General features: G+C 44.1%; 1 protein-coding gene and 1 pseudogene across 1 annotated transcript in view; both read right to left on the bottom strand.

Moving 5' to 3' along the window:
• LOC126419587 (uncharacterized) overlaps positions 1 to 23381 on the bottom strand; it is a 190022-nt gene that overhangs the window by 157915 nt on the left and 8726 nt on the right. The window lies entirely within an intron of this gene.
• Positions 263 to 380, bottom strand: LOC126420053 (5S ribosomal RNA; annotated as a pseudogene).

Below are 23381 nucleotides of genomic sequence, written 5' to 3'. Positions count from 1 at the left end.
TACCTGCGAGAACAGAGAACCCAGTAATAGAAGACACGGCAGTGTTGTACTTATTCAAAAAGCACTCCGTCTTCAGGCCACGAGTGGCCTACCGGGACCATCCGACCGCCGTGTCATCCTCAGTGGAGGATACGGATTGGAGGGGCGTGAGGTCAGCACACCGCTCTCCCAGTCGTTATGATGGTATTCTTGACCGAAGCTGCTACTGCTCGGTGGAGAAGCTCCTCAATTGGCATCACGAGGCTGAGTGCACCCCGAAAAATGGCAACAGCGCATGGCGGCCTGGATGATCACCCATCCAAGTGCTGACCACGCCCGACAGCGCTTAACTTCGGTGATCTCACGGGAACTGGTGTATCCACTGCGGCAAGGCCGTTGCCCGTTGTACTTATTCGCATTCTCTAATTATCGTAAAAAAAATTAATCTACCGTGTTAGCGGCACACTATTTTGTGGTGGTCCAGTATTATGATATTGTCCAAAGAACTTTCCTTATTTCACATCAGCTTGAAACGGGACCCAGTTAGAGAGTTTGTATGAAACAGGAAATACTATTTTATTATGAGACACCACAGCTAGCGAGCTCTGTAAGGGATTTTCAAGCAGAGAAAATAGTGCGGCAACTGTGATACTTCTACGAACAGCAGACCAGAACACGTTACTTCACCATACACAATAGAAGTTACCCTCCTGCTAGAAATATACAGGATGGGTAAAAATTGTGTTACGAAACTTTAACCCTGGATAGATGATGCCAGTAGGAACCAAAATTACTAATGTTGTGTAGTCGACAACGTACAATTTTTAAACTTCGGAAACTTGGCGCCACGTGCTACGATTGGCCGCGGGATTGCCCTGCTACCGGATGCTCTTGAAAACGCATGACCGCGAATGCTTTGCCTGCCGAAGATCGCGATGTATCCCAGGCGCCCCGCACGTTCGGTGGCAGCGCGCCAGCCTTCCAGGGAACGAGTCCGTCGGGGTCTTGACACATCCATTGTAGTTTCATGATAAGACGTACTGGGATCAAACCAGTTAACAGCTGTTAGTTTGCGTGCAGAAAGTCTTTTACTTAAAGCAGGTATGATGAAATTGCAGGTGACGTGTGTGCATTCCGAAGCGAAGCTTACGTGTGAATGACATGAGATGGAGACCGACAGTAAGACCTATTCGAGACGTGTGCGTATCACGTTGGGGCAGTGCCGGGACGAGGGATGTTTGTATGTGTGAACCGACAACCATAGCGCTGCCCGTCAAACGACGAACGGCAACTGGACAATCTCATGGCCAATCGGAGCGCTTGACGCCAAGTTTTCGTAGTTTACAAATGGTGCATTGTCGATCTACACAACATTAGTAATTTTGATTCCTACTATCATGAGGTATCCAGAGTTAAAATTTCGTGGCACAATTTTTCTCCACCTTGTACAATATTTTTAAATCGCTATTAGTTCACTTTGTAGGAACAGCTGTTCAAATGACACATTAAGTTGCAGGTAGGCACAACTGAAAGACAAATATATATAGCTTTCGGCCACAGCTTTCATCGGCAAAAGAGAAACAAAGAAACACACGCCATTCATACACACAAGCAAGCACACGACCAACCAACGAGTTAGTGGTCATGTGTGTGTGAGGTGTGCTTGCTTTTGTGACAAATGGTGTGTGTTTCTGTGTTTTTATTTTGCTGATCGAGGTGTGTTTCTCAGTTTCTGTTCTGCTGACGGAGGCTGTGGTCGAAAGCTTTGTGTATATGTTTTTTAATTGTACCTGTCTGCAAGTTAATGTGTATTCTTTACGGTAGGTACCAGTTCTATATGTTCCTACATTGTTGATATGCCTACGTGGAGTTTCCATTGTTTGTCACAGTCCACAATGCATTACAGTAAGATATGTTGTTACACATTCTAGAAATAGTGTGTGTATGTGTGTGTGTGTGTGTGTGTGTGTGTGTTTTGTGCCTGTCCGGTGTGTTTTTTGTGCCTGTCCGTTTGAGAGAGAGCGCGCGCGTACACACAAACGCACACACGCATAGCGTTATCGAAGAGTAGCATCACTTTACGTAGTCTTCCTGATCGTTGTCCTTGGACTGCGTCTGCAAGACGTCACAGTTCTTGATTAAAATGTCGGGGAAGTAATTCGTAGTACTCCACACAGTTGTTGTTACACTAGATATATAACATTATCGTTTCTGGATGCGCACAGGCCTTTATACGGGGAGTTACTGCTTTGTTTGTACTCAACCATTCTTTTCTTTATATTAGCATAAAGACATCATTTACAGTTGCCAGTAACGATACAGGATAGAAATTGTCGGTGTTGTTCACGAGCCAATTTATCACGTGCAAACAAACACAGATGCAAACAAGACCACCCGTTGATTGTTGTGATTTTGGCTTATAGCATTCCGTATGCGTACACCTGATTTTTGAAGCTTCCCTACTGTAGTCAAATGTCGCATTATGTAGAACGATCACAGTTAATTATATAAGCCAGATCTCGAGTACAATGACGTGGGTTATTTAGGATTAATGCGCGTAAACGACCTTTATCAAACCGCGAAGGTCTTCCTGAACATGTAGAGTCATTAATGTCAAAACGATCCGTCTTAAAACTAGCAAACCAATTAGTTGCCGTGCTCTGTCCAACGGCACCATCCCCATACACGGCACAAATGTTTCTTTCCACCTCTTCTCCTGTCACCCCTCTAATGAACACAGACAGGAGAGAATGTCCGAAATGTCCCTATTTCTCTTCTTGGCACTCCAATTTCTAGCGCCCAAAGCTCCATTCACCATCTCCAAATGACAAAATAACAATATGTAAACTGAAACAGCAACAGTGAACTACAAATAAAGAATGACAATCGATAAATAAACCCACAGGAACCAGAAGAGCAACATTAAAAAAAAAAAAAAAACAAATAAATATCTACAAACATATGCATCAACCTAATAGATTAAATGTCCCGGTGTAGGCCAAGGTTTTCGACAAATCTTACTGGGTTTGAGGCAAACACAGTAACTGGCTATCCCCTCTCGAACTCTTTCAAATATGAATCGCTCTGACCCACTCTACGCCCTCTGAGCTTTGGCTGAAAAGAATCGAAGCCTGTAATGGCTGGATCTCAGACAGCGTGCTCTGTACTATAAGAAACTTACACAAATAAGTTAAATAACCTTGCGCCAGAATGAAAGAATGTTTATCAGTTTCGTTAGAAAAAAGATTTAATACTACTACTATATTTTCCTTGTTGCCGCTCAAGTAATTCCGTCCAGTTCTTCCCGCACGAGATAAGAAAGCTGTTCTGTTAGCTGTGCATTTCGTAAGAAACACCAGTCAACCAGAGACCAGCATTCGTTTATACCGTTCACTCTTAGTACACTTTTTCTGTAACTTCTAACCACTTGCTTTATGCAGCCTTTTGTCGATTACAAATAATAATTTCTATATTATTATGTTATTAATTACCTCATCTGTAATAATTAATGTTGAGGAAGTGTTTTCACAAAATTGTAGTTGTTGTTGTGTTGTTCTTCAGTCTGAAGACTGGTTTGAAACGATACATCAGGTGAATTCGCAACTGCGAATAATGACAGACATCGGCTGTAGAATGGAATGAAGACACTGAAAATTTCTGCAGGACCGGGACTCAAAATCGGGAAATCCGGGTTCTAGTCCTGGTCCGGCACAAATGTTCAATGTCGTCATTCCATTCTACAGCCGATGTTAGTTATTATTCGCAGTTGCGAATTCACCTGATGTGTTTCATCGCAGTGCATCGTCATCACAATAATACAGACACTGAAATATCGGTTTGAAACAACGTCTCTATGCTATTCTGCAAGCCTCTTCATCTCCGAATATCTGCTGCAACTTATATCCTGAATCTGCTTACTGTTTTCGTCTCTTGGTCTTCCCTATGATTGTTACTCCCGTGGCCACACAGACTCATTTCCCTCCAGAACTACATTGAAAATCTCTTGATATCTCAGAAAGTGTCGTATACACCGATCCCTTCTTTCAGTCAAGTTATGACACATATTTCTAGTCTCCCCAGTTGTGTTCAGTACTTCCTCATTGGTTACGTGACCAGCCCATCTAATCTTCAGCAGTTTTCTGGAGCAGTACACTTCAAAAGCTTCTGGTCTCTTCTTGTCTGAACTGTTCTTCAACCACGATTCACTTTCAGATATGACTACACAACAGGTAGACATTTCCAGGAAAGTGTTTCTAGCGCTTAAGTCTACATTCGATGTTAATAAATGAGTCCTCTTCAGAAACGCTTTTTTTGTCATCGTCAGTCAATATTTATATATCCTCTCTACTTCGGCCATCATCAGTTATTTTGCTGGCCAAATAGCGAAACTCATCTACTACCTTAATTGTCTCGTTTCCTTCTCCATGGCCTGATTTAACTTAACTACATTCCATTATTCTTGTTTTGGTTTTCGTGATGTTCATCTTTATCCTCCTTTCAAGTCATCGTCTATTCCGGTCAACTACTCTTCCATGTCCTTTGCTGTCTCTGACAGAATTACAATGCTATCGGAAAACCTGAAGGTTTTTATTTTTTTCTCCCTGAGCTTTAATACCTACCCCAAATTTTTCTTTGGTTTCCTTTACTGTTTGCTTAATGTACAGATTGAATAACACCGGGGATAAGCTATAATCCTGTCTCACTCCCTTCTCGCCCAGCGCATTACTTCCATTGCCTCGACTTTTATAACTGCCGTTTGGTTTCTGGACAAGTTGTAAATAGCATTTCGCTCCCAGCGTTTTACTCACTCTACCTACAGAATTTCAAAGACAGTATTCCAGATGCTATAAACATAGATTTGCCTTTCCTTAACCTATCTTCTAAGGTAAGTCGTAGGTTCAGTATTGCCTCGCGTGCTCTGCGAGGCGGACTTCCACCAATTTTCCCACTCTTCTGTAAGGAATTCGTGTTAGTATTTTGCAACTGTGACTTATCAAACTAATAGTTCGATGATTATCACACCTATCAGTAACTAGTTTCTTTGGTGTTGCAGTTATTTTCTTCTTCATGACTCAGGGTATCTCGCCCTTCTCATAAATCTTGCACACCAGATGGAAGAGTTTCGTCATGGCCGTCTCCCCTAAGGCTGTCAGTACTTCTGGAGGAATATCTTCTATTCCCGGCGCCTTGTTTCGACGTAGGTCTTTCAGTGCTCTATCACATTCTTCTCACATTGGTTGTTGTCATTATAACCCCAAAACACGTGACCACGAGACTTCTCTAGATATCCAACCCTCGATGGGACAATTTTTTCTGAAAAATGGATGACTTGGCAGAGAGCTTAGCCGTAGATCTGTTCATTTTGGCTACTCAGTAATCTTTCCACCTCGAAAATCACCTCATCGTTATTCTGAAGATTCCTGTCATGCAATGGGTTATTCATTCAAGAGAAGAGGAAGAAGGCCCTAAATACACCGCTAGGAGAATACGGGGACTAAGACGAAATTTGATAGCCCAGATATGGTGCGTGTGTGATCGGTCCTGCGCAGAATGAGCTGGGACGCTGTCGCGCAGCACATCACCACTTTGCTCAGCAGACTACATTTAGACTTGACAGCTTCACCTTACCTCATCAAAAGATACTGATATTGTGCTCCAGGGACTGTTAGCACAGTACGATCATGGCTGAGTTTTCGTGCTTTTCAGCGGTGGTGAGTCCTCATCTTTCCATTGCTTTCTGTGTTCCTTTGTTTGGTGGCTAGAGTGGTACGCCCAGCACTCGGCCTTGATGAAGTTAAGAAAATCAGCTGGGTTGGCTAGACACGATTGCAGAATTTCTACAACTGCATCGTTTCCACAGTTGCCTATATTGGGATAGCGTTTCGAGTGAGTGCGAGGAGTCTAAGAGTCCAGTGTACGGCTAGCTTTGTCATGCTCTAAACGTCAGTAAGATCTTTAAAACTTACGGAAGACTGACGTACACTTTTTACACGATAGTTTCGACTGTGAAATGTCGTTCTTACAACGGGGAGTAAAGATAGGAAAAATCGTCCGGTTATAACCAGTACCGGTATTTTAGTTCTGAATAACCTTTATTTTTCAACATTTGTTTGGTCTCGCATATAAGCTTTTTTTTCACTTTTTTCTTATATCCGGGTAAAATAAACGTTTATAAATTTCACCTAATGCCAAAGCTGAAATGTTTGGTTTATAAAAAAGCTTTTTTTAAAAGAAGGGTGATGTTTATTCCTAAATTTTCCATTGCTTTGTAATATTGGGTTCCTGCAGAAAAGGTGAAATGCAATCAGTTGTTAGTAAGAAACAACGCCAGCAGCTAGAAACTAGCAGCAAACACATGACACAAGAATCGGTACAGCAGTGCTCAGACAATTCTGTACCTGTTACCGCGTGGAGTCGCCTATTAACTAGTACGTGTGTACAAAAGACTTGCCCCCACCTGGTCTACACGGCAGTTTCTCGCTGTTGTCCTTGGTCTTCGGTTATATCGGAGAATGGTACCATCCCTAGGTTCGAGGTGCTTTACGAAGTGCAGCAGCAATGAAGTACGATGCTGCATTTACTTTAAATGATGGAAAACTGAAGGCGGCACAACAAACTTGCGACATCATATCAGGAAAAACATCACCAACGGTGCCTTGAGGAGAAGGTACATTCCATTGATTTATTGATAATTAAAGGGTGAATCCAAAAGGACTTAACAACTTAGGAGTGCGGTAAAAATTTATTGAGCTGACTTACAAAAACGACTGATGTGTCATTGTTTAGGAAACAACCTCAAGCTCACATAAAACCGTCTTTTATCGCTTTGGTTCGATGCGACCATCATGTGTGATGCGCCAAACATCTCAACGGTAACCAGATTTTTCCCACACTCGATGGAACAAAATGGACGTAACTTGTACAATCCTTTTCAACAAATTCTTGTGCCTAGAGTAAATTTTAGTCCTTCTTGAAAGCACTTTAGTGTATTCTGTGCAAAATTTACGCCAGGCAGTTGTTGCAGATTTCGTTTCATGTAACCAAAACACACAGTGAGGACGCTCAACATCAGTAAAAGTAGCCACTTTAGCTGTTCACTAAGCTGGCGCTCCTCGTGGCGGAATGGGATGTTGATGCATGACGTCAGTCAGACTTCAGATTGTTTGCTACAAAATGACACACATACTGGTTCTGTAAGTTATCTCAATAAATTTTGGTACCATTCCAAAGTTGTAAAGATCTTTTTGACTAAACCTGTACTGACATGCAACAAACTGATAATAAATGAATCGCTTATTTTGTTGTTGCTTCAGGGTGAAAAGTTCATACCATCCAAAAGTGACGATGGAGGGAAGTCATCAACAAGACCTTTCGCTCTCGCTACGCCTGTCTCTTTCACTTCGCGATCTTTGCTGACGAAACTGAGACCAGGTTATGCCACAGCCTCAACCACATATCATTTGACATCCCCTGCACCTTTATCTGTACTGCAGTTTTTCAATATTTATTCGAAGTCTACAACCGAAAAATTGTAATTTTAAAAAGCGGCTATTGTAACGGTTTTAATCTTACAGAAGCAAAGCATTTTTCACAACGCGCATTACCCAGCGGGCATTCAGTGATAAAACGTGTCTTTTCATTTCAGTATTTGTGTTCATTTCCAGCTTGAGCTGGAGAAACGCATGTCAGCTCCGCACTCAACGTAGCTGACAATAACATGTGCCAATAGCCTCAGGTTTGGCATGTAAGTGTCAACATCGTTACTGACATCCTCTAATATATGTCACATAATATCTCGAGAGTGGAAAGATATACGGGTCTTTTTGCACCGTTAAAGTAAATTAAGATATGTCAGCTGTATTTCGCAGGCAATGGTGTGTGACGTAATAGGTATTGAACATAAACTGGCCTGCAACTACGTTGTTTACTGCAAACATTTCCAAACGTGCCCAGTGATTTACTTTTTTGAAAAGTACCATAACATCTGTGGAGAAACAAGGAAAAGAAAATCAGCTCATTATTCAAGATGTGATGAAGGTGTATAAGCTGCAAAGAAAATGTTTTTTCCGCCAGATAATTTTCTTCAAATCGAATGAGAAAGATCGCATAGCAGAGAACACGCAAAAACCAGAAAACCATGTTTTTAAAATTTTTATGCAACAAGTAAGATTTTACTGAGGAACTAACTACATAGTTCAATGAAGGTTCACTCTAGCAACATAAAGCAGTTCTACTTATTTATAAGACAAATAACATGACCTGAAATATCCCTACTCATATACACTCATGCTCATAAATTAAGGATAATGCTGATACATGGTGAGCGGTTTGCGGGTTTACATCACCTCGGGGTATGACCATGTGACCTGCGATCGTCGCACGGTGGCGCTGGCAGCAGTCCACATACGCAGAGGTGCATGTCAGAGTACGGTGCAGCGAGTAAGTGTGCGGACGCTTTCGGACGTGTTAATGGTGACTGTGTGTTGAAAACGGCTCAAAGAACACGTATTGATGACGTTATGAGTGGTAGAATACTATGGCGACTGAAGGCTCGTCAAACACAGCAGAACGTAGCACGGATCCTCCGTGTGGCACAAGATCTGATCTCAAGATAATGGCAACGATTCCAGCAGACAGGAGACGTGTCCAGGCGCTACAGTATGGGACGTCCACAGTGTAAGACACCACAAGAAGACCGATATCTCACTATCAGTGCCCGCAGACGACAACGGAGTACTGCAGACAGCCTTGCTCGGGACGTTAAAGCAGCCAATGGAACAGTTGTCTGCAGACACACAGTCTACAGACGTCTGAACGGACATGGTTTATTCGCCCGGAGACCTTCAAGGTGCATTCCACTGACACCAGGACACAGGCGAGCCCGTAAAGCCTCGTGTCAAGGACAGTGGTCACAGGTTATGTTCACGGACGAGACCAGGTATAGTCTGAACAGTGATTCTCACCGGGTTTTCACCTGGTGTGAACCACGAACCAAATACCAACCTCTTAATGTCCTTGAAGGGGGCCTGTATGGAGGTCGTAGTTTGACAGTGTGTGGTGGGGTTATGATTGTTGCACGTACACACCTGCACGTCTTTGACAGAGGAACTGTAACAGGCCAGGTGTATCGGGACGTCATTTTGCACCAGTATGTCCGCCTTCGTCCAGATGGATGATAACGCACGGCCCCATCGAGCTACCATCTTGGAGGAGTACCTTAGAAGATATCAGGCGAATGGAGTGGCCTGCCTGTTCTCCACACCAAAACCCCATCGAGCACGTCTGGGATGGTCTTGGTCGACGTATCGCTGCACGTCATAAAACCCCTAGGACACTACAGGAGCTCCGACAGGCACTGGTGCAAGAATGGGAGGCTATACCCAGCCGCTTCTCGAACACCTGATCCAGAGTATTCCAACCCGTTGTGCGGCCTGTGTACATGTGCATGGTGACCATATCCCATATTGATGTCGGAATACTTTCGAAGGAGCGGCGTTTTGTAGCACTTGTTTTCTCAACTTATCACCAATAGATCTGTGTCGTGTGTGTTCCCTATGTGCCTATGCTATTAGCGCCAGTTTTTTGTAGTGCCACGTTGTGTGGCACCACATTCTGCAATTATCCTTAATTTATGAGCATGAGTGTAGTTGCATGGAACGATCAACACTTCGTATCGCGCCAGGCGCTACGACAGAGCCGTCGTTCCTGTATGAGCCAGTTACTTTGCTTCCGCTACGTTTAGCACGTCGTAGTGCCTCAGTGAAGAACACGACAAAGCAAACAGACAACCACGCGCGCCTATTGTTTCCAGCAGTTCCGTGACTCGCTAGGGCGACTTGATACTCAAGCTGGGTGTCACCCTGTTTCTTATAGCAGCTGGGCAGCGCCGCAGCTTTTCCACACACTTTAAGTACCCGATGGCGATGTCCGTACGACTCCTTGCGGTGCAGTGCATTCCTTTCATATTTCAAGAAGACCTTGCAGATGTGTTTCTCGTCGTAACAGCAACTAAATGTTTTCCAGCCTCCATCCACTGAAGGAAATCGGCTATATTAGGACATTTAATTGTTCCCACTCAAGCGTGGCATACTTAAGCCTCACAATGTTTACGAGCTGGGCTGGTGGTAGCGAACGTATGTTTCATATTTCAATTAGAAGTACAGTTATATAATAGTTTTATTAATTCAGTTGAATTTAACTCCATTTTAATTAATTTCGTCGTTAGGTTAAAGTATTTAAATAAAAATATGTTCCGCTCTGTGTCATTTCTTAGAATAAATAAAACTATAGACTGCTACATATACAGAATAACTAGAAGTACTCGAGTGGAAAATTGCTTAAAAATATTTTGGCTGTAATTATAAAGTTAACTGAATTGAGTCAATGAAATTGCAAATATATCAAGTTAATGCAATATCTGGCAAGGTTCATTGCGTGGATTACCAACACTATTCGTCATGGTCATACGGAACTACTTGGATAGAATCATTCACAAAACGTATTCTTATGTGAACGATACCGCTGTAAGCTGATTGCCTTCCTGAAACAGCTAGAGAGGATATGGATTAAGTGGAGGGTTGTAATCGCGAAAATGCTAATACAAATGATTGGGGGTCAGGAAGAACAATAGGATCAAGTCGAATGCGTAGCATTTGAAACGACATAGCAAGTGTCACTGACAAAGACACAATGTCACAACTCGACAATCTGTGTGTGGTTGTGTCTCGTAACCAAGGATCGCGTACAATGTGAGAGAGGTATTGAATACCTCTGGGAATTCAGCAACACACGAACGTAGTAAGAGATGGACAGATTTAAACACCTGGAATAATACACAACAGCAAGAAGCAGGAGGAATGACAGAATGAAAGAGAGGCTGAAGAGGATGAGACGAGCCTTCCATACGACCAGACATATACATGGTGTTTCAAAGGCGTTGCGAGAAATGTCTAGTTGTAGTTTCAGGTACTGAAACCTCCCCACAAGCGCCGCGAGGCTGGTAATGAAATGGCAAATTACCGTCTGATGGAGGTAGCGAACGCGCGGGATCTGGGAGTCCCAATAGCGCGCACTTGCTGGGCAATGATTGTAGCGGCTATGGCTACGAGCACCTTATGCTGCCCCATTGTTTGTGCTTAGTACAGCGAGCCTCATCTTAGCTGCTATTATATGAACTGGACTCTTGTTTGTGAGACTTAATAAGCATGGAGAAATACGTTTTTTTTTCTTTTTTTTTTTTTGGGGGGGGGGGGGGGGAGGGGGTGGCAAACAGAGACATGTACAGCATGTGTTCTTACAGAAGCATACGGCATCCCATTCTTCTACGGCTTCAAGCAGGTGGACCTCACAAACACTGTGTAGTGTGTTTCAAAGCCCTACAGTGTCGTAGTGCTCAACAGTGTAATAGCCTTTCTGGAAAGGCTCCCATTTCATCTGAAGTGCAACGAAAGGACTGCAAACTGTTTGTGGCTCTTACTATTGCTGGACAATCAGTCCGACTGCAACTTCACGCTGGACCTTCAGTGACTTCTCTCAACCATAGGACTTAGAAATTGCTTGGAAATCCTAAGTTGTGCACATCACGTCATACACTAACGGCGTATCATGACCAAGGCTCTTAGGCACTTCTATCCTTCCTGCAACTTTCCGCAATTTGACATAGTAGAATTTACAGTGTTTTCCTCCCAAGGCAGTGCTAATAATTTTGGTTGAGACTCCGTTTATTTGATTGGGTTAAGCATTGAGGACAATGTGTTTTCTATTACTTCCATAGATCCTCAGGACCGTGTTGCTGAGTGACGTGCAGAAATTAAGGATTTCTTTTCTAAGGTTTTAGACAAAGCTAGTAATTTTTTCCCATCTCACAACTGAGGACAATGCACTGCAACGTTTTGTTAGAGCACATGCTGTCTCTCATGCCCTTTGAGAACAGGCGGCTAAGCAACTTATTGCTTTGTAAGGCAGTGTGGCTGTAGCGTCCATTACTGGCAGTCATGGGCCTCCGCTGTTGTTACTCTAAAGAAGCCGTCCGGCATAATACGACTGTGCGCCAATTTTAAGAATAAGAATTTAAGAATAAGAATTTTAAGAATACTGTCCCTTGTCATGCCCGGAAAAATTCATGGACAAATTGGGTGTCGGTCGTTACTTTTCCCTCTGGACGAGCAGTTGGGTCATTGACACTCATCTGGGTTTCTTCAAATTTTTTGGATTGTCATTTGGCAGTGCTCTCACACCCACGGCGTTTCAGCGCTTTCTGGAGCATCAGATTTCAAAATTTCGTTTTCGCTCAAGGTATTTAGATGGCATCGTTGTCTTCCGCTGCAGTCCTGAAGAACACGTTGGTAATTTTGCACCCTCATCCGGAGGTGGAGCTGCAATCAAAGACGGAGGCGTCTCGGCGACTGCAGAAGGATCCGAAGCGGCACTTGGGACAGCCGCTGGTAAGAGGGGTCTAGCTGGAGACGACAGCGACGACCATGAAAGGGCGTCGTCTTCCTTCAGCTCCAGTGTCTTGCCCCAAATGCCTCTGTCTACCATGCAGACTATAAAAGATCGGGTCGTTACTTTGATATCTTGCCTGGGTGCCACAAGCCGTGGCGGATGTGATAACTGAAGCAGGATGTGGTGGCAGTGTTCATGTAAAAGTTCAACCAGATCTGGCCTGTCGCATGGCTGGGAGCGGTAGGATGACATGAATAGCAACAAAGCTTCATCCTGTGTGTGGGAGGCTGAAGTCTGTCCATCTATTGCTTAAATGTTGTACTAGCCGTCCATTGTGGCCGAGCGGTTCTAGGCGCTTCAGTCCGGGACCACGCCTCGGGCGTGGATGTATGTGATGTCCTTAGGTTGGTTAGGTTTAAGTGGTCCTAGGTCTAGGGGACTGATGGCCTCAGATGTTAAGTCTCACAGTGCTTAGAGGGATTTGATTTTTGTTCGTACAAAGTACTCAGCGGGAGGAACACTGCACTCGTGATGTGGTTGATGCCAGAGGCAGTGTACATACGTTCCAACTTGGCACAACAAATTGAGTTCCATTGTCAGTCACTACTCCTTACGGCAACCCCTCGAGGCAAAGGATCGACAAGGCCTGGATTGTGGAACAAGCTATAGTAGGGTGCCCAAAAACCATGAATGAAAACTTGCTGAAATCATCAATGACAATAAGCCAACATACAGTCCAGTAAGGACCCGAAAAATATAGGTGCAGACGTTGTCAAGGCATTGAGCTTTCGCCCATTCAAAGAACTGCTGAGCCTGGGCTGACTGATGCTGAGCATAGACTTGTCACTGAGAGATCAACTGGATAATTTTTACATCCAGATTGCGCCAAGTGCGATGACGTCGTGCCAACTGCTTGGTGGCAACTACATTCCAGTGATAGTGTATTAAATGAAACACGCCAGGCTGGAGAAAATGGTTCGAATGGCTCTGAGCACTATGGGACTCAACATCTCTGGCCATCAGTCCCCTAGACTCCCTAGTCCCCTGGACTACATAAACCTGAGGACATCACACACATCCATGCCCGAGGCAGGATTCGAACCTGCGACCGTAGCAGCAGCGCGGTTCCGGACTGGAGCGCCTAGAACCGCTTCGCCACAACGGCCGGCCCAGGCTGGAGAGCCGAGGGAATTACAATACTTGACTGGTCATTATCAGGGCGAAGCAATGGCACCTCGGCGACCTGGGAGGGCGTGCCGATGGGAAACTGATCGGTGAACCGCAGAGCTACAAATCTGCCTGGCTGAACGCGGTCAAATCAGTGCAGATGTAGTGCAACAGACCATGAATATCAGGACCTGTCGCATTGCCCTGGGGAAATTCCAGTTATTAAGTGGAAAGATATGCAAAGCATCTGTGTCTTGTGCATCAATGTTGTAACACAAAGCAGAGGACTCATCGATTATTGAATGTATGTCCACAGGAAGGCGAGAGAGAACATCTGCACTGACATGTTTATAGTCTCATACTGGTAATTCGCCAAAAGAAAAGCCTTTTGTTAAAACTTCTGCTCTGCGCAAGCTGAAAGACTAAACGAATGTCGTAGAGGTTTATGGTCAGTTACAAAGTAGAATTTTTGACCAAAATGGTAGTGGTGAAACTATGTGACACCATAGACAATGGCGGCAGCCTCCTTTTCAGTCAGTATTACACTGAGCTTTGTTCTACAACTTCGAAACGACGGCAGCCGGCCTCTCAGTAACACAATTTGTGTGAAAAAATTGCACCGATACCGTGAGGGGATGCACCAGCAGCCAAACTACAGGTTCGGCTGGATCACAATGAACAAGGTATCGGTCACTAAGCGACCCATCTTTCAACTTCTGGAAAGCACACTGATGCTCTGGCGACCAAAAAAGAGGAACATTTTTCCCGCACAAGAGATGCTAAAGGTAACCCAGATTTTACCTACGTTAGGAATAAATTGGATATAATACGTGAGCTTCCCCAATACAGACTGTAATTCCTACACATTGCGTGGGCGTGGAAGGCCACAGGTAGGAAGCATATGTGATTGAAACAGGTGAACACCTTGGCTATTAGTGATACAAAGACTGTTCGCTCATCATTCATGCTTCTGTCCACCTTTCCTACAGCGACAGTTGCCGCAACAATCTGCACTCCACCTCTCCTTATAGTTGTGTACAAAGTCACACACAACACTGGCAATGAGACATTACGTCATGAGGAACAACTCCTATTGCAGACAAAATGTTTCACCGAACTAGCACAGTATACTAACCAGGTATCCCATCTGCATAATAACTGGCCCAGTTAATTCACAAAACGAATTTCAACACGAAAATCTGAAGAATAAGCGTCTCTAAACTGAGAAAAGTATTTTAGAAGCTCCATACCTTTCACGCATTGTAGATAACTTACAGACAACACTCATTTCATAATTCCACACTAACACCACAGCGTCAGATGCATAATCAGTTACAATCAAAGACAAAAAGGCCACCACAATTAATATATCCAAATGGGCCGAAAATCAGTAGATGTGATGTACAGACCGGTAAATGCCTAATTTCAGAAAAATTGGATGATATATCCAAGAGAATTAGATTCACCAATTGAGCAAGTCAATGAAGAATTGGTCAACTTAGAGCTTCAAGCAAACAGTTATTCAGCTTGGCATTTATCGATACGGATGTTGGACGTCCTCCTGAGGGATATCGTGCCAGTTTTTTTCCAACTGGTGCGTTAGATCGTCAAAATCCCGGCTCGTTGGATGGCACTGCCCATAACGCTCCAAAAGTTATCAGTTGGGGAGAGATCTGGCGACCTTTCTGGCCAAAACAGCGTTTGAAAAGCACGAAGACGCTCAGTACAAACGTTTGCCTCCTAAAATGTAAGCTCAGAAGGGTAGCAAAACTCGGCGTGGAATATCATCGTCGTACGGTTGTGCTGTAAGGGGGCCGCGGACGGCAAACAAAGGGGTCCTGATCAGGAAAAAAATGGCATCTCCGACTATCGTTCCTGGTTGCCGGGTCGTATGGTCTGCGACAGTCAAACTGGCATCCCACCACTGTCTGGGCCATCTCCAGACACGTCTTCGGTCGGGAATCTCATTGCCTGGAGTGTAATTGTCTTCTGTGATGAGTCTCACTTCGTACTGAGCCCCAAAGACCAGCAAAGCCGTGCCTCGAGATGTCCCAGACCGATGGTAGGACACCATCCTGATTGTCACACATCATATGGCCGGACAACCATGAGTAATGGTCTGTGGTGCAATTTCATTTCATAGTAGGACCTTATCACCCCTAGACGTTGGGTGTAAAGACTTTAAACATCTTGTATACAATAAAAAGAATATATCAACAACAGGAACGAAGAACAGACACCGCAATACGTTAGGAATGCGGTACTATATGCGACTGAGACCATATCCCTAAGACGATATGATGCAGAAGAACTAGAGGAAGAAAATAAAGAAATTCTACGAAAATTACTAGGAAGTGAGAAATGGGAACGTAGACCTGTTGAAATGCTGTACCGGAACATGAGAACAATATTTCGAGGATCAGAATGAAAAGGAAAAGGTTTTCCTGCTATACAACTAGGACTAATACGCATGGAATGACAAAAAGAGAATGTGAAAAAACAGGGTGGGCAAGAGGAAAGAAGGAGGAAAATGGTAGTAGAATTCCATAAGGACATTCAATGCGGACGAGAAGGGAAATTGGACTGGCCAGTACACGCTCAGCAATATGCCAGATATTGACGGCAGAGAAGGATACTGAAAATGGATAGAGAGTCATCAGGGGAGCAGACAAGTGATGATGACACTGAAGATCTTGGAAGAAAAGTGGGAGAGGAGTAGGCAAAACACGAAATCTTCGAGAGGCGATCATGAAGTAATCGAACGCATTTTTTTCTCGGCCAATGACGATTGGAAAGAACCCCGAATTTTTGTGGAACATCATGGGATTTTCCCACTTCAGTCCTCATAGTTCCAAAAGTTAGTGGCCCTGTAACGGAGATGTGTTTCTAGCAGAGATTGTTTTTCTTAATGTGTCAAAGGTCGCTCATAACATCGCCGTTGTGTATCCCTAAGCCCCAAACGCACACACACACACACATACTACAAGCAGAGAGTTGTCAATGAGTTTCTTTCAGCAGAAAACCAGATCACCGCATATATTCGTAGCCAATTGCGGAATGTCTGTGACATGGCAGTGAACAAAAGCACAACGAGTCGTTGAGTAACGCGTGTATCATCACTGCAAAAAAGTCGCACAACCTGTCCGATATCCAGTGTGCCGAAAGCACACTGTTGTGACTACTGCAATGTTGGGACGTGCGAATAGTGTCATTCGAGGTGATCGATAGAACACAGTGGAACGCCTCGTTGCACAACCGAACGTCTCTGTTGGTATTACTGACACACTCGTCCAACAGTTCGGGTTATCAAAAGTGTGTGCCCACTGAGTTTCTCGCCGCATAGCAAAAGATTATAAAGTAACGGACGGAATTGCTTGCTAGTTACGAGGTTAATAATGGGAATTTTTTGTTCATCATCGCTACAGGCAATGAAAACCGGGTTCGTCACTTCCACCGGAGACAAAACAGCAATCCACAGAGTGGCGACAGACGACCCCTCATCTGAAAATATGTTCGAAGCCGCAACCTCAGCTGGTAAAGTTATGGAGACGGCCTTCTGGAACTCTGAAGGGGTACTTCTGTTTGATGACCTTCCACATGGTGCAACGATTAACTCTGAAGTGTATTGTGCTACCCTCCAGAAATTGAAGAAACAACTTGAGCGTGTCCGTCGACCATGAGAACACAAAGCCTCGCACTAATCTGCACACGCAAGAGTAGTTCACAGACTTCAATGGACTATTCTTCCTCATACACTTTACAGCGTGGGTCTCGCACCTCCCGATTTCCATATGTTTGTTGCAATGGAGGATGGACTCCATGGTTACCAGTTCGTAGGTGATGGAGAGGTTACTGACGCACTAAGACGTTGTCTCCGACGTACACCAGTAAACTGTACCAACCGGGCCCTCCAAGTAATGTGACGTCGTACTGAAAGGAAATTGTGTTGAAAAATGTAGTTTTGTACCCAGAAAAGTGGGGAGTAATATGACGTATTGAATACTGAATAAAACCAACCTGATTCCTGAAAAAAAGTCTTGCCATACTTATTGAACTCTCCTCAATTAAAGGGAATACTCGCGGAACTATAGAGGCCATAGCGCAGGAAGGAGATGGTGTGGGAAATGGCTTACTACCTTCTCATATTCAACGACTGCACTATAACTACGTATGTGTAGACATCGTGTGCTTGGGATGAAATCAGGAAATCGTATACTCACATAATCATTCCACACATTTTGTCGCCCACTCTGGTCGCCATAAGTGACTGTCTGCCGGCGTGACTTTTTACGAAATGGACTCCACCTGTGCCGTCTCCATTCGCCCGGTATCGCTCGCTGATCGAATTGTGCGAGATCAATTTCCCTTGGGAGAGCACCAATTTCCCGTGTGTACTCGCAGGAGAGCCTTAATGGAACCTCGGTCGCCGTCCACAGCCTGCGCTCTCTATATGCACAGTATCGGCGTCCGCTCTTCGTGTAAACGAATAACGCCGCTGGAGTTTCAGATGAGGAGGCACTCCTTGGAAATGGAATTTTTGGCTCCATTCTTCAGTGCAGAAGAGACCCCTTTCAATTCGATGAATTCATTGAAGAGGTGCTTCAGGATTTTTGAGCTTTATGAAGAGTTGCTTCCTAGTTTATCATCATAGGAGCCTAAACTGATGGATTTTGATTATTTTGGTGTTTCATAACGTATGGAGTACATTTCACGTCACCAACAACCTTGCCGTTTGAAGACAAGCCGCCAGGCTTGTTCTGACTCGATAACTGTCTGTATTTTGAGGATAACCTTGCCGTTGCTGTTGTTACCTTATTGTGCCTTTGTTACTCTCAGGTACTAAAGCCTAATGTTTCTGTACTTCTTTATTACATCTACTATGTTCTGTACATTCAATTATTTCTTAATTTTTTCGCTATTCTTATAAATAAACAGTAAAAAACTTCTTTTGACTCATCCTTTTCTGTTTTGACCGAGGCTTACAGCAGAATACATATTGGTTCTCATACCACATTACTGGCATCGCATATATACACTACTGGATGGTCTTTCGTTGCTCTTTATGGAGCCGGCCGTGAGTGGCCGTGCGATTCTAGGCGCTACAGTCTGGAGCCGAGCGACCACTATTGTCGCAGGTTCGAATCCTGCCTCGGGCATGGATGTGTGATGTCCTTAGGTTAGTTAGGTTTAATTAGTTCTAAGTTCTAGGTGACTGATGACCTCAGAAGTTAAGTCGCATAGTGCTCAGATCCATTTGAACCATTTTGCTCTTTATGGACTGCTGTTAGGCAGTGAAAACTCAGTTGGTACACACCTTTGTGTATCTCAAATACACTACTGACCATTAAAATTGCTACACCACGAAAATGAACGGCTACGGACACGAAATTTAACCGACAGGAAGAAGATGCTATGATATGCAAATGATTAGTTTTTCAGAGCATTCACACAAGGTTGGCGCCGATGGCGACACCTACAACGTGCTGACATGAGGAAAGTTTCCAACGGATTTCTCATACACAAACAGCAGTCGACCGGCGTTGCTGGTGAAACGTTGTTGTGATGCCTCGTGTAAGGAGAAGAAATGCGTACCATCACGTTTCCAACTTTGATAAAGGTCGGATTGTAGCCTATCGCGATTGCGGTTTATCGTATCGCGACATTGATGCTCGCGATGGTCGAGATCCAATGACTGTTAGCAGAATATGGAATCGGTGGGTTCAGGAGGGTAATACGGAACGCCGTGCTGGATCTCAACGGCCTCGTATCACTAGCTGTTGAGATGACAGGCATCTTATCCGCATGGCTGTAACGGATCGTGCAGCCACGTCTCGATCTCTGAGTCAACAGATGGGGACGTTTGCAAGGCAAGAACCATCTGCACGAACAGTTCGACGACGTTTGCAGCAGCATGGACTATGAGCTCGGAGACCAAGGCTGCGGTTACCCTTGACGCTGCATCACAGACAGGAGCGTCAGCGATGGTGTTCTCAACGACGAACCTGGGTGCACGAATGGAAAAATGTAATTTTTTCGGATGAATCCAGTTTCTGTTTACAGCATCATGATGGTCGCATCCGTGTTTGGCGACATCGCGGTGAACGCACATTGGAAGCGTGTATTCGTCATCGACATGCTGGCGTATCACCCGGACTGATGTTATGGGGTGCCATTAGTTACACGTCTCGGTCACCTCTTGTTCGCATTGACGGCACTTTGAACAGTGGACGTTACATTTCAGATGTGTTACGACCCGTGGCTCTACCCTTCATTCAATCCCTGCGAAACGCTACATTTCAGCAGGACCGCATGTTGCAGGTCCTGTACGGGCCTTTCTGGATACAGAAAATGTTCGTCTGCTGCCCTGGCCAGCACATTCTCCAGATCTCTCACCAATTGAAAACGTCTGGTCAATAGTGGCCGAGCAACTGGCTCGTCACAATACGCCAGTCACGACTCTTGATGAACTGTGGTATAGCGTTGAAGCTGCATGGGGAGCTGTACTTGTACACGCCATCCCAGCTCTGTTTTGGCTCAATGCCCAGGCGTATCAAGGGCATTATTACGGCAAGAGGTGGTTGTTCTGGGTACTGATTTCTCAGGATCTATGCACCCAAATTGCGTGAAAATATAATCACATATCAGTTCAAGTATAATATATTTGTCCGATGAATACCCGTTTATCATCTGCATTTCTTCTTGGTGTAGCAATTTTAATGGCCAGTAGTGTATTTGAGCAATGTTCCTTCACCAACTATCCCTTCCGTTCAAATGGTTCAAATGGCTCTGAGCTCTATGGGAGTTAACATCTGAGGTCATCATTCTCCTAGAACTTAGAACTACATAAGCCTAACTAACCTAATGACATCACACACATCCATACCCTAGGCAAGAGTCGAACGGGCGACCGTAGCAGTCGCGCGGTTCCGGACTGAAGCACCTAGAACGGCTCGGCCATATCGGCTAGCTATCTCTTCCTTTTTTGTCTAAACTGGACACAGGACTCTCCTGAGTGCGTCATATTTAATGTAAAGTTGTGGGGTACTTTGTACAATATGAGAAGATCTAAATGTGTACACTCCGGATGCTCAGTGCTTTTATTGATGATGTCCGGTACCTGTAATTGGTGTTCTTCTTGGGGATTTTGTATACTCACACGAAAATCATCGTTTTCTTGATGGCTCATGACATTCATCCTCTAGTCTTCCTATGATAAGATGATAATTCCTCAACAGTGTTGCCTTTGTGTTATTGTCGCATGTTATAACAGTTTCTGCTACATTGTGAGTACTTCATTCTTAAGCGCAGGGTGTGTCGAACATTCTTTGCCAAAATTACACAGAGGTGACAAAAGTCGTGGGATACCTTCTGAAGTCTTGTCGGTCCCCTTTTTGCCCGGTGTATTGCAGGAGCTCGGCGTAGCAAGGACTCCACAAGTCGTCGGAAGTCCCCTGCAGATGTATTGAGCCATTTTGCATCTATAACCTTCCTTAACGATGGAAGTGTTGCCGGTGCAGGATTTTGTGCACGATCTGACCTCTCGATTACGTCCCATTTCAGGTGCTGTGGGTGGTGAAATCATCGACTCGCAGTGTCCAGAAAATTGGCCCACTGACATGGCGATCTGTCATCCTTCTTTTTTTTTTTTTTTGGTCATCAGTCTACTGACTGGTTTGATGCGGCCCTCCACAAATTCCTTTCCTGTGCTAACCTCTTCATCTCAGAGTAGCACTTGCAACCCACATCCCCAATTATTTGCTTGACGTATTCCGATCTCTGTCTTGCTCTACAGTTTTTGCCCTCTACAGCTCCCTCTAGTATCATGGAAGTCATTCCCTCATGTCTTAGCAGATGTCCTATCGTCCTGTCCCTTCTCCTTGTCAGTGTTTTCCACATATTCCTTTCCTCTCCGATTCTGCGTAGAACCTCATCATTCCTTACCTTATCAGTCCACCTAATTTTCAACATTCTTCTATAGCACCACATCTCAAATGCTTCGATTCTCTTCTGTTCCGGTTTCCCACAGTCCATGTTACACTACCATACAATGCTGTACTCCAGACGTACATCCTCAGAAATTTCTTCCTCAAATTAAGGCCGGTATTTGATATTAGTAGACTTCTCTTGGCCAGAAATGCCTTTTTTGCCATAGCGAGTCTGCTTTTGATGTCCTCCTTGCTCCGTCCGTCATCGGTTATTTTACTGCCTAGGTAGCAGAATTCCTTAACTTCATTGACTTCGCGACCATCAATCCTGATGTTAAGTTTCTCGCTGATCTCATTTCTACTACTTCTCATTACCTTCGTCTTTCTCCGATTTACTCTCAAACCATACTGTGTACTCATTAGACTGTTCATTCCGTTCAGCAGATCATTTAATTCTTCTTCACTTTCACTCAGGACAGCAATGTCATCAGCGAATCGTATCATTGATATCCTTTCACCTTGTATTTTAATTCCACTCCTGAATCTTTCTTTTATTTCCATCATAGCTTCCTCGATGTACAGATTGAAGAGTAGGGGCGAAAGGCTACAGCCTTGTCTTACACCCTTCTTAATACGAGCACTTCGTTCGTGATCGTCCACTCATATTATTCCCTCTTGGTTGTTGTACATATTGTATATGACCCGTCTCTCCCTATAGCTTACCCCTACTTTTTTCCGAATCTCGAACAGCTTGCACCATTTTATATTGTCGAACGCTTTTTCCAGGTCGACCAAATCCTATGAAAGTGTCTTGATTTTTCTTTAGCCTTGCTTCCATTATTAGCCGTAACGTCAGAATTGCCTCTCTCGACCCTTTACGTTTCCTAAAGCCAAACTGATTGTCACCTAGCGCATTCTCAATTTTCTTTTCCATTCTTCTGTATATTATTTCTTGTAAGCAGCTTCGATTCATGAGCTGTTAAGCTGATTGTGCGATAATTCTCGCACTTGTCCGCTCTTGCCGTCTTCGGAATTGTGTGGATGATGCTTTTCCGAAAGTCAGATGGTAAGTCGCCAGACTCATATATTCTACACACCAACGTGAATAGTCGTTTTGTTGCCACTTCCCCCAATGATTTTAGAAATTCTGATGGAATGTTATCTATCCCTTCTGCCTTATTTGACCGTAAGTCCTCCAAAGCTCCTTTAAATTCCGATTCTAATACTGGATACCCTATCTCTTCTAAATCGACTCCTGTTTCTTCTTCTATCACATCAGACAAATCTTCACCCTCATTGAGGCTTTCAATGTATTCTTTCCACCTATCTGCTCTCTCCTCTGCATTTAACAGTGGAATTCCCGTTGCACTCTTAATGTTACCACCGTTGATTTTACTGTTACCAGAGGTTGTTTTGACTTTCCTGTATGCTGAGTCTGTCCTTCCGACAATCATCTCTTTTTCGATGTCTTCACATTTTTCCTGCAGCCATTTCGTCTTAGCTTCCCTGCACTTCCTATTTATTTCATTCCTCAGCGACTTGTATTTCTGTATTCCTGATTTTCCCGGAACATGTTTGTACTTCCTCCTTTCATCAATCAACTTAAGTATTTCTTCTGTTACCCATGGTTTCTTCGCAGCTACCTTCTTTGTACCTATGTTTTCCTTCCCAACTTCTGTGATGGCCTTTTTCAGAGATGTCCATTCCTCTTCAACTGTACTGCCTACTGCGCTATTCCTTATTGCTGAATGTATAGCGTTAGAGAACTTCAAACATATCTCGTCATTCCTTAGTACTTCCGTATCCCACTTCTTTGCGTATTGATTCTTCCTGACTAATGTCTTGAACTTCAGCCTACTCTTCATC

The sequence above is a fragment of the Schistocerca serialis genome, chromosome 9 (genome assembly GCF_023864345.2).
Source record: "Schistocerca serialis cubense isolate TAMUIC-IGC-003099 chromosome 9, iqSchSeri2.2, whole genome shotgun sequence".
NCBI lineage: Eukaryota > Metazoa > Arthropoda > Insecta > Orthoptera > Acrididae > Schistocerca > Schistocerca serialis.
Note: the sequence above shows the minus strand (reverse complement) of the source record. Positions and strands in the feature narration are given on the sequence as shown.